Genomic DNA, 15803 nt, shown 5'->3' on the forward strand with positions numbered 1-15803 from the left:
AAGTTCAAGCTTCATCATATGTCAAGATCTCAAGCTTCGTGAACTTCCAAGAACAACTATCAACTGAAGCAAAAGAAGATTCAATGTTCATATATCGCTCATAAGGTATGAATGACCCTAGATTGACCATAGGATAGGTCATTTTGAATACATAATTTAATTGGGTCATTTTATAAGTGCATAGTCTGTTTTTCAACTAGTCTTAGACTATGGTCGACTGGTCCTAGTACTGGCTCGACCAATCCAAGAAATTTCTCGACCAGTCCTAAGTTTGTTACTAAATTTTGAAATTTTTTGTTAAAGCCTTAACCTGTCCTGGAGACTGCTCGACCGGTCGAGTAAACAGTGCTCGACTAGTCCAGCAGACTTGACTCAAAGTCCAACAACTAAAATGAGTCCCACATGACCAGTAGTGGACAGGACTCGACCAGTCGTGGAGGCCACTCGACCGGTTGAGCAGGTCCTTCGACCAATCGTGGAACGACTTGATCTTATCGCGTCCATATTTTCAAAAGTTTGTTGGTCCTTCGACTAGTCAAGATGTCCTCTGGGCCAATCGAAGGAACAATTTCTGCACTTATAAATAAAGCATGATTTTCAGAGTTTGATATCTAATTCAGAAAAATCAAGACAACGCCCTGAGAGATAAGTTAGTGATATTTTTTTAGCTATTTAGTGCTCATTTAATATTCTCTTTAATTACCTTTTTACATTTGATTTTGTATTCTACATTCCAATCTTATTTAAACAAGGGATTTAAGTTTTTCCATTTCTTGGAATCAAAATCAAATCAATACATTGAACTTCTACTCCGAATTGGTTCTTCTAGGCTGCATCAAAAGGAGAATATCCAAATAAGTATTTTACAGTTTTGTAAATTAATTATTCTTTTGGTTTATTTGAGATTGTGTTAGAAAAATCTCTTTCTTTTAGTTTGTCTGAGGTGATCCAGAAAACTCAGAGTGTGGGGTTTTTGAATTGTGTAAGCCCACTTGAAAAACACAATTGTGAGGGTTTTAGGTGAACCTTGAAAAACCTATTTCATAGTGAACGCTAATATCCACTGTGTGAGGATATTAGGAGTGGAGTAGTTGTGTGGCTATTTTTCTAAATAGTTGGTGTACACACAAGCGAACCACTATAGTTTCTAGTCTTGTGGTGATTGATTGATTATTTCATTGTGTGGATGTTGTAATTTCCCTTTATGCAATTGTGGAGAATGTTGTAATTCTTTTTATGCAAGTGTGAGAATGTTGTAATAGCTTAGTTACTTTCTTTGTTATTCTTTTCTTTATTCCTCTGTATCAGTTTGAGATTTTGATACACAGACCGTTCTACGAATCAGGTTGTCCTACCATAAACCATTGATTTTTGGTGTAAGGTTGTCCTTAGAACAACATCTATATCAACCTCTCAATACTTGTACATTTGAGGTTGTTTTACATTTTTGCATTATGGGATTGTTTATGTGCTATCTTTATTTATATTTGTTTAAATTCCGCATTTAATTTTTAATTTGGCATAGTCTTATTCACCCACCCCCCTCTAGGACTTGTAGCTCAGTCTTTTCAAGTGGTATCAAAGCCTAATAGCTCGCTTTATTTTTTTGGATTTATTTCCTAAGCTAATCGATTTGAGCTTTTTAAGATGTTAAATTTTGATAGCCTTTCAGTCACTAGGCCTCCACCATTTGATGGCTCCAATTATGCCTATTGGAAAGCCAGAATGAGGATTTTTCTAAAATCTATGGATGAGAGTGTGTGGCAAGCCATAGTGACCAATTGGACCCTTCTTACCACTGAAGTAACTAGTACCAACGGATCCAAAATTATGAAAGTCACACCTTATTTCTCTTGGACCACTCTTTAGAAAAGTGAGAGTAGTGCCAATGCAAAGGCTCTAAATGCAATTACTTGTGCACTATCACCAGATGAATTCAAAAGAATTATATCCTGTGATACTGCAAAGCAAGCCTGGGATATTTTAGAAATGACACACGAGGGAATAACAATTGTCCAGAAATCTAAAGTCCAAATCCTTACAACCAAATTTGAGGAAATACATATGGAAGAAAGTGAAACTTTCATGGACTTCTATAAAAGATTGAATGACATTGTCAACTCTATATGGGGTCTCAGTGATAGAATCCCGGAAAGTAAAGTCTGTGCAAAGATAATACGCTCACTGCCTGAACGGTTCAATTCAAAGGTGACTGCGATCCAGGAACTTCGTGATATTGATAATATGAGGGTAGAAGAATTAGTTGGCTCATTACAGACCTATGAGTTAAACTTTAAAGTTCCTAAAGGTAAATCCATCGCCCTTAAATCTTCTAAACTTATTTCTTAATAAAATAACAATTCTGATTTAGAAAATTCTAAAGATAATATGGCCCTTTTAGCTAAATTTTTTTATAAGATTTTCAAAAGTAAAAAGAGGGTTGATTTACAAAAACCTAATGAAAGAAAAAAAATCTAAATCTAAAACTTAGAAATCTTTAAAAGACAGTCAATGTTACAACTCCCATGAATATGGGCATCTAGCAAACAAATGTCCTAAAAAGGACAAACCTAAAAGGAAAGGAATGTTGGCTACTTGGGATGAATCTTCCTGCTCAGAAGCCTCTTCTGAGTCAGAAGATTTTGACACTGAGTCGGGTAATGAAGTTAAAGGCCTGATGACTCTAACCAAGTTCACTTTTTCAGATAATGATGATTCAACTATTGAAGAAAATCTGAATAGTGATCATGAAACTGAAGAAGATCTTCAAAATGCTTATAATGCCCTATACAAGGAAAGTTGTAAAATTGCTGTAAAACTAAAACTTAAAAAAGAAAAGTTTTCAAAACTTAAAGAAAATTTTGATAATCTAGTCTTAGAAAAATCACACATTTTAGATTGTTTTGAAAAATCTAAGTGCGATTTAGATTTCAAAACATCCCTTGTTGAAAACCTAATACCTGAAAATGAAAAGCTAAAACTAGAAGTCTCTTCACTTTTGAGTTTAAAAGACAGTTGGAGGTATGCCTAAGGTGATCCTAAGTTAGAAAAACTCTTATCCGGATCCAAAAAATGTGGTGACCGATCTGGATTGGGCTACGACAAAAGTATTCCTCCCAAACATAAGAATACTCCACCCAAGTTTGTGAAAAGGGAGTCTTCAAACTCAAAAGGGAAAAATCTGAATCAAAACTATTTTAAAAATGCTAAGACTTTTCAAACCTTAAAAACTAAAAGCAATCATATCAACTATAAAAATCAGAATCATAATCCTTTAGTTGAGAAAATTATTGATTTACTTAAGGAGGTCTTAAAATCTAACTCAGTGGGTCGATCTTATAACAACTACAAACATAAGAAGACCAACTATACTCCTAAACCCAAGACTGTAATGAAACGGTTCCTTAAGGTTACTTGCTTGGTTGCTCACACGGCTTTCAAAGCTTTGAGCCATTCAAAGTGGTACCTAGATAGTGGTTGCTCAAGACATATGACAGGCGACAAGGGTCTATTCACCAATCTTAAAGATATGACTGATGGTTCAGTCACATTCAGTGATGGTAGCAACTACAGAATTGTTGGCCAAGGTACAATTCAACTCTTTAACCTCCCTCTATTTGAGAATGTTTTATATGTTGAAGGGTTAAAACACAATTTATTAAGCATCTCTCAAATATGCGATAATAATCATAGTGTAAAATTTACTAACCAAGGTTGTGAAATTCTAAATAAAAATGGTTCTGTAATATTAACTGGTCGCAGAACTTCTAAAAACTGCTACATTATGAGTGATTCAAGCTCATCTAATCTATCGTGTTACATGGTCCATACCGATGAGACCAAATTATGGCATAAACGCCTTGGACATGTACACTACCGCAACTTATATAGATTAAGCAAAAGAGAGTTGGTAAGAGGCTTACCAAAAATACAGAAAATAAATAAAATATGTGGCGAATGTCAGATTGGCAAACAAACCAGGAGTACTCATAAAAAGGTGAACTCCAATGCCACATCTAAACCACTCGAACTTCTCCACATGGATCTCATTGGACCACCTAGAATGGAGAGTTGAGGTGACAAGAAGTACATTCTGGTAATTGTTGATGACTTTACCAGATTTACTTGAGTATCTTCTTAAGAGATAAATCAAAAACTCTCGATGAAGTAAAAAGGGTACTGAAACGTATCCAAACAAAAAAAGAATCACAAGTCTCTAAGATTCGTAGTGATCATGGTTCAGAATTTGAAAATAGCGATTTTAAGAAATTTTACAGTGAACAGGGAATATCACATGAATTCTCTGCATCCAAAACACCATAATAAAATGGTATAGTAGAAAGAAAAAATAGAGTGCTTCAAGAAATGGTAAATGTAATGCTAAATAGTATGAAGCTTCCTAAAAATCTTTGGGCCGAAGTCATAAATACTACTTGTTATATAATTAACCACATTTGTACTAGAAAATCAAATGGTAAAATGGCTTATGAAATGTAGTTTGATAAGAAGCCTACTGTCAAATACTTTCGTATTTTTAATAGCAAATACTACATTTTACGTGACTGAGAAAATTTGAGTAAGTTTGACACCAAAAGTGATGAAGGGATATTTTTAGGGTATGCTCTGAATAGTCGAGTGTATCGGGTTTTTAATAAGAGGACCGGTGTAATCCAAGAGTCCATTAATGTGGCTATTGATGATCACTTGAATACACCTGTCTCAAGTTCAGAAAATGAAGTTATTTTAATTGATAAATCAGATACTTCATCAAGTCAAAATAACTCTGAATTGAGGACTGTTAAAGATCATCCAACTAAGCAAATTCTTGGAAACCCTCTTACTAGTGTGTGCACTCGTAAACAATTAGAAGATATGTATAATTATGTGTGTTTTATATCTCAGATAGAACCGGCTAACGTAAAAGAAGCCCTTTTTGACAAAAACTGGATTGTTGCAATAAAAGAAGAGCTCAATCAATTTGTCAAAAATGATGTTTGGTACTTAGTTCCAAGACTGAAAGATAAACATATTATCAGAACAAAATGAATTTTCAAAAATAAGTTTGATGAATTTGGTAATATTATTAGAAACAAGGCTAGGCTAGTTGTACAAGGGTACACTCAAATCAAAGGCACCAATTATGATGAAACCTTTTCCCCAGTAGCTCATCTTGAATCAATCAGATTATTTATATCCATTGTATGCTTTAGAAAGTTCAAAATATAACCAAATGGATGTAAAGAGTGTATTTTTAAATGGCGATTTGTAAAAAGAAGTGTATGTTGAACAACCAACGAGTTTTGAAGACCCTAAGAATGTTAATCATGTCTATCGCTTGAAAAAGACACTTTACGATTTGAAACAAGCTCCCACGGCATGGTACGAAAAGTTGACTAAGTTTCTACTAAGTCATAACTTTATAATGGGAAGTGTTGATAAGACATTGTTTGTAAAGAAACATAATGATCACATTTTAATAGTGCAAATTTATATTGATGATATCATTTACGGATCTACCTGTGCTAACATGACTATTGAGTTTGCAGATCTTATGAAGTCTAAATTTGAAATGAGCATGGTTGGAGAATTGAATTATTTTCTAGGGTTGCAAGTTAAACAGTAACCTAATGATTTCTTTATCTCTCAAACCAAATATGCTCTGAACTTTGTTAAGAAGTTTGGATTTGAGAGTGGGAAAATTTTTGATACTCCAATGAGTACCACTTTAAAACTCTCAAAAGACTCTACAGGTAAGAGTGTGGATCCTAAGCTATATCGCAGTATGATAGGAAGTTTGTTTTATTTAACTGTGAGCCGACCTGATATTGCATTTAGCGTAGGAATTTGCGCTAGATATCAATCTGACCCTAAAGAGTCACATTTAATTGCTGTTAAGCGGATTATGAGATATGTCGCTAGTTCTGCAAATCTTGGTCTCTGGTATCCACATGATACTAGCGTGCAATTAGCTAGTCACACAAATGTTGATTGGGCTAGTAACATTGATAATAAAAAATCAACCAGTGGTGGTTGTTTCTATGTAGGGAACTGTTTAGTTTCTTGGTTAAGTAAGAAACAAAGTTTCGTATTGCTCTCAACTGCTGAGGCTGAATACATTGTAGCAGGTAATGCATGTACTCAGCTTGTGCGGATGAAAAGAATGATAAGCAATTATGAAATTACGCAAGATACTATGGTTTTATATTGTGATAATTCAAGCACAATTAATATCTCCAAAAATCCAATCCAGCATTCATGAACCAAGCATATTGACATTAAATATCACTACATTCATGAATTAGTGAAAGACAAGACAATTTCCTTAGATTATATTTCAACTGAGAATCAACTAGCTGACATATTCACAAAATCGCTCGACAAAAGCAGGTTTGCTAAATTGAAATTTGATCTTGGTATGTGCAATATGAATTGATAATTCATGTATATCTATATCATAATGTATATATTTTTTATTTTAAAATTTTAAATTTTAAATTGTGTAAAATTGCACATTTTGGGCTGTCTACGACCAGTTGAGTACATACTCGACCAGTCATGGCACGACCGGTCGAGCATGTACTCGACCAGCCGTGAACCGCGGGTTTAGTGCTTTATTTAGGGGAAAAATCACTTTTTCCTCATTTGGGTTGTCTTCTCCAACGGCTCCTACGTCGACCGGTCGAACCCATCTTCGATTCCTTCGTGGTTAGTGCATTGTTTTCGATTTTCTTGTAGATTCTAGTCCTTTGCACTTTCTTTTTATCATTTATGTGATTTATTTCATGTTCTATGTTGGTTTTTGGAGTTTTCTACTTAAAAATCTAATTTATTAGAAACCCACTTTACCTCTTTTGCAATCTCCATTTTTTCTTGATATCTTTGTTGCAAATGGAAGGTAGAACTAAGAAAAAAGGATCTCGTGATCCCTCTTCATCTCAGTCGACTCCTATCACAGTGCGTCACCTTCGGTCGCTTGAAGATGATCCCACTTATGTGTGGGATATTCAGTTGCACAATGTTATAGTAGAACGGCTTGTTATTGTTGATCATTTGGCTCCATTTGATATCCTTCATCCCCTTCAGTCTGTAGGATGGCTCCTTCAGTCTGTAGGATGGGATAGCATACTTCATTGGGGTGGGCAAGCATACCACTCCATTGTTGAAATTTGGTTTTATGGCTTGGACATGCTTTCTTATGGTTTTGGTTACTTGGTAATCTTGATCTTACTTGGAATACTCTTTTATTTGTTTCCTTATTTATCTACTTCCATGATCATTTATTAGTTCTTTCCTTTGTTATATTGTGACAAAAAGGGGGAGAATTTTATCATGCTTGTGAAATGTGGAATTGTGGATAGAATTGTGGATAGGTCACATTTTTTTATGATTGTAAGAGGGAGTAAGTAAGGGGGAGTATTATTGGGGGAGTAGAGTATTATTGCATTGATGCGAATTGTTTTAACCTGTTTATAACTGGTGCACAATTCTTTAACCAAGTTGTAACTGGTGCATGATTCTTTATTGTGCATATTATGCTTATTTTTAATAAAATGTGTTTTCTCACAAATTTGACAAAGGAGGAGATTGTAAGTGGTATGTTTTCTAGCTCCTATGATTGTTAAATTTTGTAGTGCCAAAACCTCTTAGAATCTGTGTCTTATGTAGCTCATCTACATATTCAAGACTGTGCATCTCATGTACAAGAACAAAGGTCTTTACCTCAAGAACTTCAAATGCAAGATTAAGAGATATACATGCTCAAGTATAATACCATTGGATAGTTCACTCCTTCAAGCTTCAAAGTTCAGGGTTTCAAAGCTTCATCTAAGGCAAGACAAATAGTCTTTACTTTGGTACTCAAAGCTTAAGGTGAAGTACAACTCAAGTACCTCAAGCTCAAGCTTCAATGTATTTCAAATTCAAGCTTCAAAATGAAGCAATGAAATAAATCAAAGCATCAACCACACACCACACAAGAGATTTTTACGTGGAAAACCCTCAAAGAGGTAAAAACCACGGCACCTCATCCAGATCAACAATCCACTATGAAGTAGAAAATTACAACCTTCTTCACTCACATAGGAGTGGATAAACAATAAGAGAAACAAAGAAAATGAAGAGATCTCACTGATTACGAGGACGTGGAACCGCTAAGATATAAGTTGCATAGTAGATAACCTCCACGAGCATAGCCTCCCTTCCACAAGCTTCCTCTCTCTCTCTCTCACACACCTTTGATAGCCCTCTTGTATTTTTCATCTCGCTAGAAAAACCCTAGGAACACCTATTTATAGTTTTAAGAAACTCCTTTCCGCATCCCAGTTGTGAAAGGACTCAGATTTCAGTAATTTGTAAAATTGTGGAACGAATCTGTGTAATCACGATCTGTCGAGACGAGGCCACGACCGATCGAGCGCCACCCACGACCGGTCGAGCACCACCTTCGACCGGTCGAGCACCCTAGAGAAAAAATGGCCCAAAGTCACTAGACTTTGAGTTGAGTCAAGGCTCTACCCCACGACTAGTCGTGCACCAGCCCTCGACTGGTCGTGTGAGGCTCACGACCGGTCGAGTATGGGTCAAAAAACCCATCAAATCTCTCCCTTTTTTACCCAGAAGGGATTCACTTTCTTCAAGCTAGACAAGTTTCTACAACCCTCAAACTTGCCCTTGAGTAAAGCCTTGCTCATCATGTCTGACCCATTATCGTCCGTGTGGACCTTTTCAAACTGTAACGCCTTCTGTTCCAAAGTATCCCTGATCCAGTGATACCGAATATCTATGTGCTTTGACTTGAAATGCTGACTTGGATTCTTGCTCAAGTGTTTAGCACTCTGACTATCGAATAGACCACGTGCTCTTCCTGCTTTAGGCTAAGTTTCTGTAAGAACCTCTTCATCCAAAACATCTCTTTACATGCCTCTGTGACTGCAATGTACTTGGCCTCTATCATCGACAATGTTATGACCATCTGTAACTTACTTTGCTCAGAAACTGCTCCCCCTAGAAATGTGAACATGAACCCCAAGGTAGACTTCCAAAAGTTTATGTCATCTGCCATATTTGCATCTGTGTAGCCCTCTAACACAGGTTTTCCGTCACCATAGTATAGGCTCAACATGGATAAGCCTCTTAGATATCGCAGTATCCACTTCACCGCTGCCCAATGTTCTTTGCCAAGATTCGCAAGATACCGGCTGACACACCAACCGCATATGCTATGTCTGGGCATGTACACAGCATAGGGTATCTTCTGCATCTCTTCCACCTCTTCCTTCGTCTTGGGACACTGCCTGTCGCTCAATCTGAAGTGACCATCTAGTGGAGTACTGACCAGCTTCGTTGCATTCATATTGAACCGCTCTATGACTTTCTCAATATAACGCTCTTGTGACAGCCAAAGCTTCCTGCTGCTTCTGTCACTGGTTATCTTCATTCCTAGGATCTGTCTAGCCGTGCCCAAATGTTTCATTACAAAAGACTTGCCAACTCTTGTTTCAGCCTGTCAATCTTTTTGATGTCTTTTCCCATGATGAGCATGTCATCAACGTATAACAGCAGAACTAAGAAATCACCATCTGAGAACTTACGCGTGAACACACAGTGGTCCGACTCCATTCTGTCATACCCATGCTGTAACATGAATGAGTCAAACTTCTTGTACCATTATCATGGAGCTTGTTTCAGCTCATACAAGCTCTTCCTCAGCTTACACACCGTATGCTCTTTGCCCTTGACTTCGAACCCCTCTGGTTGGTGCATGTAGATCCCTTCTTCCAGGTCACCATGGAGCAAGGCAGTTTTAACATCTAACTGCTCTATCTCCAGATCCATGCTAGCCGCTAGCCCAAGCAACACCCGTATGGATGTCATCTTCACCATTGGTGAGAATATCTTCTCGAATTCTATGCCTTTCCTCTGACCAAACCCTTTCACCACAAGTCTGGCCTTGAACCTCGTCTGTAAAATCTTCTGCTCAACCTTCTTTCTCAACACCCACTTGTTGCTCAAAGCTTTCTTACCCTTAGGCAATTTCACCATGTCATAGGTGTGGTTCTTATGCAAGGATTCCATCTCCTCTTGTATAGCTTTCAACCACTCTCTCTTATGCTTGTCGGTTAGGGCCTCAGAATAATCTTTTGGCTCTCCTCCATCAGTCAGCATAATGTACTCATGCAGTAAGTACCTCTTGGATGGTTGTCTATCCCTAAATGACCTCCTCACCTGTGGCTTAATAGGTAGATCAAGTGGGAGCTACTCCTCTGGTCTATCTTCTAAAGGAACTCCCTCGTCCTCTGTACCTTGCTATACTCCCCCGTCATCAGGCACCACGGGAGGAATAATCGAATCCATGTCCTCTAGCTCACCTGAACTAGGCTGGTTCTTCTCTGGCTTACCAATGTCTTCTATACACTGATCTTCAAGGAAAACCACATCTCTGCTCCTGACGAGCTTCTTCTCAGTCAGATCCCACAATTTGTAACCGAACTTTTCATCATCATACCCTAAGAATACACACTGCATGATCTTCGTATCGAGCTTGGACCTCTCGTCCTTTGGTATGTGAACGGATGCCCTGTATCCAAACACCTTGAGATGACTGTACGATGGATCCTGTCCAGTCCACACCTTCTCGGGCACTTCTCCATTCAATGGGGCTAACGGAGACCTGTTTATCAGATACGCTGCCGTATGCATTACCTCTCCCTAGAACGTCTTGGGCAACTTCGCATGAGATAACATGCATTTGATTCTCTCAACAATGGTGCGATTCATTCACTCACACCATTATGCTGGGGGGTCTTGGGAACCGTCTGTTCATGTCGTATACCCAGGGACTTACAATACTCATGAAAGTCATCAATGTATTCACCACCATTGTCAGTACGGATGCACTTCAATGATCTACCTGTCTCTCTCTTGACCATAGCATAAAATAATTTAAACACACCAAAGACGTCGTCCTTGAATTTCAAAGCATAAACCTAAACTCTCCTAGATGCATCATCTATAAAAGTAACAAAATACAATGCCCCACCCAAGGTTTTTGTCCTCATGGGACCACAAACATCAGAATAAACCAAATCTAATGCATGCACTTTATTAACATAAGAAGCAGATTTAATAAATGAAACTCTATGTTGTTTCCCTAATAAACAATCAAGATAGGTTTTGAGAGGTATACCTGTCACGTCAGGAAGGAGCCGCTTCCTCGCTAGTAGTTGAAGCCCTTTTTCACTCATATGGCCTAGACGCCCGTGCCACATATCAATAGCTAAATCTTCTGCTGCATTTAACCCACCCTTGTACACATTGACACTTGCCATGTAAAGTATGCAACACTTCTTTCCTCTGGCTGCGATCAACGAACCCTTGTTGAGCTTCCAGCGCCCACCAGCAAACCGGCTTTCATAGCCATCATCATCCAACCTTTCCATCGACATCAAGTTGAGGCGAAGGTCTGGGATATGCCTCACATCCCTAAGAACTAATGTGCAGCCCACATCAGTCTTCACATAAATATCACCGACTCGCACGATCTTCGATATGCCAGAATTTTCCATCTTCATGGTCCCATAGTCACCAGACTTGTAGCTTGTAAAGAGTCCCTGCGTGGAGTCGCATGAAAAGAAGCGCCTGAGTCAATCACCCAGTCGGTGTCCTGACTCGTAGCCATGAGACAAACATCATGATCTGTTGAAAGAAAAACTATAACATCGCCATCTGAAGCGATCGCAGTGGAATCTGATTCATCTTCCTTCTTCTTTCCTTTTCCTTTTTTATCGTTCTTCTTACCACGACATTCGTGCTTGTAGTGGCCCTTCTTGCCATAATTCCAATAAATAACATCTTTTCTGTTATTTGACTTGCCTCTTGATTTATCTCAGGTCTTCCTACCCTTCCTGTTCTTTCCTCTCCCCCGTTCTTGTATCACAAGAGCCTCTTACTGAGTAAACCCTTGAGACTTCCTCCTTTTCTCCTCATTGAAGAGATAACTGGTTACCTGTTCTATGGATACCTTTCCGTCTGGCACGAAGTTACTTAAAGACACCACCAATGTCTCCCAACTATCAGGCAATGAACTAAGTAAAAATAAAGCCTGTAATTTATCATCAAGGACCATCTTCATAGCAGAGAGCTGGTTCACTATATTGCTGACCTCATTCATGTGCTCGGCCACAGAACCACCGTCTTTGAACTTGAGATTCACAACTCATCGTATCAAGAAAATCTTAGTACCAGTTGTCTTCCTCTCATACAACCCTTCCAATTTCAGTCATATGTTAGCGACTAAGGTCTCTGTAAACACATGGTGGAACACAGAATCATCCAGCCATTGTCTAATAAACCCCACCGCCTTTCGGTCTATCTTCTTCCAATCATTATCAGACAAATCCTTGGATTTTACTGATATGCCTAAAATTGGAGAATATAGGTCCTTGCAATAAAGCAAGTCCTCCATCTTAGCCTTCCATACGGTCCAGTTAGAACCATTGAGGTTGATCATCCTTGATGAGCCACCTTCCATAATTCAAAACCGATCCTACCCGTTCAATGAACTTAACTCTGATACCACTTTGTTGGGGGCCTTGCACAAAACCTTAGGATCTAGCCCTCCAAAACAAACCAGAATTATGAAATAATAAGGCAATAAAATAAATCAAAGCATCAACCACACACCACACAAGAGATTTTTACGTGGAAAACCCTCAAAGAGTTAAAAACCATGGGACCTCGTCCAGATCAACAATCCACTATGAAGTAGAAAATTACAACCTTCTTCACTCACGCGGGAGTGGATAAACAATAAGATAAACAAAGAAAATGGAGAGACCTCACGATTATGAGGACGTGGAAGTGCTGAGATATAAGTTGCACAGTAGATAACCTTCATGAGCATAACCTCCCTTCCACAAGCTTCCTCTCTCTCTTTCTCTCTCTCTCTCTCACACCTTTGATAGCCCTCTTGTGTTTTTCATCTCGCTAGAAAAACCCTAGGGACCGCTATTTATAGTTTTAGGAAACTCCTTTCCGCATCCCAGTTGTGAAAGGACTCAGATTTCAGCAATCCGCAAAATCACAGAACGAATCTGCGTAACCACGACCGGTCGAGACAAACCCACGACCAGTCGAGCGCCACCCACGACCAGTCAAGCACCGCCTATGACTGGTTGAGCACCCTGGAGAAAAAATAGCCCAAAGTCACTGGACTTTGAGTCGAGTCAAGGCTCGACCCCACGACTAGTCGTGCACCAGCCCTCGACCGGTCATGTGCCCGGTCACGTGAGGCTCACAACCAGTCGAGCACGAGTCAAAAAACCCATCATGATCTAGAAGAACAAATCTCTCCAGAGATTATGAGTTAGTATTGCATATAGCTAACATCGTGGAAATTGATCTTTAATGGTTTAAAGACGCATAAAGCGTCAGGAGCTAGTATAATTTTAATCATCCTAAATGGAAACAAATAAGAGTATGCATTCCAATTGGAATTCATCTACACCAATGACCAGGCTGAGTATGAAGCCATGATAATCGGCCTAAAATTATTAATGGAGTTAGGTGCGAGGAATGTGATGGTAATTAGTGATCAATCAAATGGCATGGTTATTCAAGTGTACTAGTATAACCTTGTTACCGTATTATACCTTAGCAACCTAGATGTTGGATCATTTTGAGGAAGTAGAGCTGATGCATGTGACTAGGGATCACAACATAGATGTTAATGAAATGGTGCAGTTAGCTGTGGGGCTCGATGCCCTAAGAGGATCGGTTAAGAGAACAATTGTAGTCCAGAGAAGATCCGTACAATTTGTTATCGAAAGAGGAAATATTATGGTGATATGCCAAGCAGATTTAGGGGAAGAAGATTGGAGGGCTCCTCTCATTGGTTATTTTCAAAGCCCGCGCACTAAGGTCAACAGGAATTTGAGGAGGTCTCAGCAGTAAATTATGTCATGATCAATAGTGAACTTTACCAAAAGGGGGCTGATGGAGTTTTACTTCGATGCTCGTATAAAAAAGAGGTTTTATTAATAATGGGCGAAGTCCATGAGAGAATATGTGGGGCTCACCAGGCAGGTAGGAAAATAAGATCACGCACAGTTGTTACGGCTATTTTTGGCCAACAATGACAGTCGATTGTATACGATATGCCAAGGATCGTGAGGCTCGCTAGAAAAAGGGCCAATCCAGCATATGCCCGTCATGAAGATACATTCTATCATAAAACCTTGGCCTTTATAGGGTTGGGTGATTGACTTGATATGTCAAATTCATCCACCTTCATCACAAATGGATTCATTCATCATTGTGGCAACCGATTACTTCACCAAATGAATAGAAGTAAAAATTTTAGAAAAGGAAGTGTGGGCGATGACTAACAAATATAAAATAAAAATCTTACATTTAATGTTGCCATGTTATGCACAAGCTAATGGCCAGGTCCAGGCTAGTAACAAGGTAATTAAAAATATTTTGAGAAAAATGATCGACGAGAATTCTCAAGAATGACATATAAAGTTATTGGAGGCACTTTGGGCCTATAGAAATTCACCTCAAACAAGTATTAGGATGAGTCCATTTGCATTATTAACATTTGGATATGATGTAGTAGTACCTTTATAGGTCATTGCGCCATCCCTAAAGACTTCTTAGCAAGCCAAGTTGACTCTTCCTGAGTTTATAGAAAACATGTTGGCCGAGTTTGAAGGGTTGGATAAGGTTTTAATGAAAGCCATTGATTCGATTGTTGCCAATAAAGCGTTCATTGCTCGCGCTATAATAAAAGGATAAAAAGAAAATCTTTTGGAGAATGGGATATGGTTTGGAAAGTTATATTACCAATTAGTCAAACAAATATTGCTCTTAGGAAGAAGTGGTCTCCTACATGGGATGGACCATACATCTTCGTCCAAGTCCTCAAAAGATGAGCATATGTCTTAAAAGATATGAATGGGAAAATTGTGAAGGGCCCCAATCAACGGTTGATTCCTGAAGCCACATTATCCCTCATTGTAGAAAATTGTCCAAGAACAAGTCAAACAAAGTTGAAGGACAGGGAGTAGAATATCCTGTTATTAATGAAAGAATAAATGCAAAGAGTTTGTATTTCAATAAAGAGGCCTTAAAATTAGAGATTGTTCGATTGCAAAAAAAATAAAGAAATAGCAATATTTGGCCAATCAGCCGAATTATAGATAGGTTGCCTCGGGTTCTTCAAATTTCTCAACAGTCAAATTTTTTGCCTCCTTAGCCTTCGTCTGCTTGCTTCTCCATGACGGTCATAGGCCTGTGGACTGGTGAAGAAGGCTGATCACTACATTGAGGTGTTGGTCAATAGTTATGAGCTCATGCTCGGCTTTTAGCTCTTCAGACCTGCTGGATTCTTCATGAGTCTGATAGAGCTCTATCTATGACTCCATGAAGTTTAGGAGTTCTTGAGATTCCAGTTGATCATGCTTTGGATAGAGTTATTGGATCTCTAAGAAGTTAACGAAGATGTTGCGAAGTAAATCCTTTAAGGATTACAACATCTCTTGGTTGAAGTGATGTTGCCAAGTCCGGTGTAGTCGATTCTTCCAAGCCACATCATAGCGGGCTGAAAGAGTTCCGGACTTAGCACGGATGGTCAATCGTTCCTTTAGAAGGGCAATGCATTATTTGAGTATGGAATCAGCCTCGAAGTAGGTCTATCCAAGTCATTGTAAATTCGAAAGAACTTTGAGAACCTCTCATAAAGGTTCATCAATCTTGGCTACTTCAGTGGCATCCCTTATGAAGGAATAAGTATCGCGGAGAAA

Source organism: Magnolia sinica, chromosome 2 (genome assembly GCF_029962835.1).
Source record: "Magnolia sinica isolate HGM2019 chromosome 2, MsV1, whole genome shotgun sequence".
Lineage (NCBI taxonomy): Eukaryota > Viridiplantae > Streptophyta > Magnoliopsida > Magnoliales > Magnoliaceae > Magnolia > Magnolia sinica.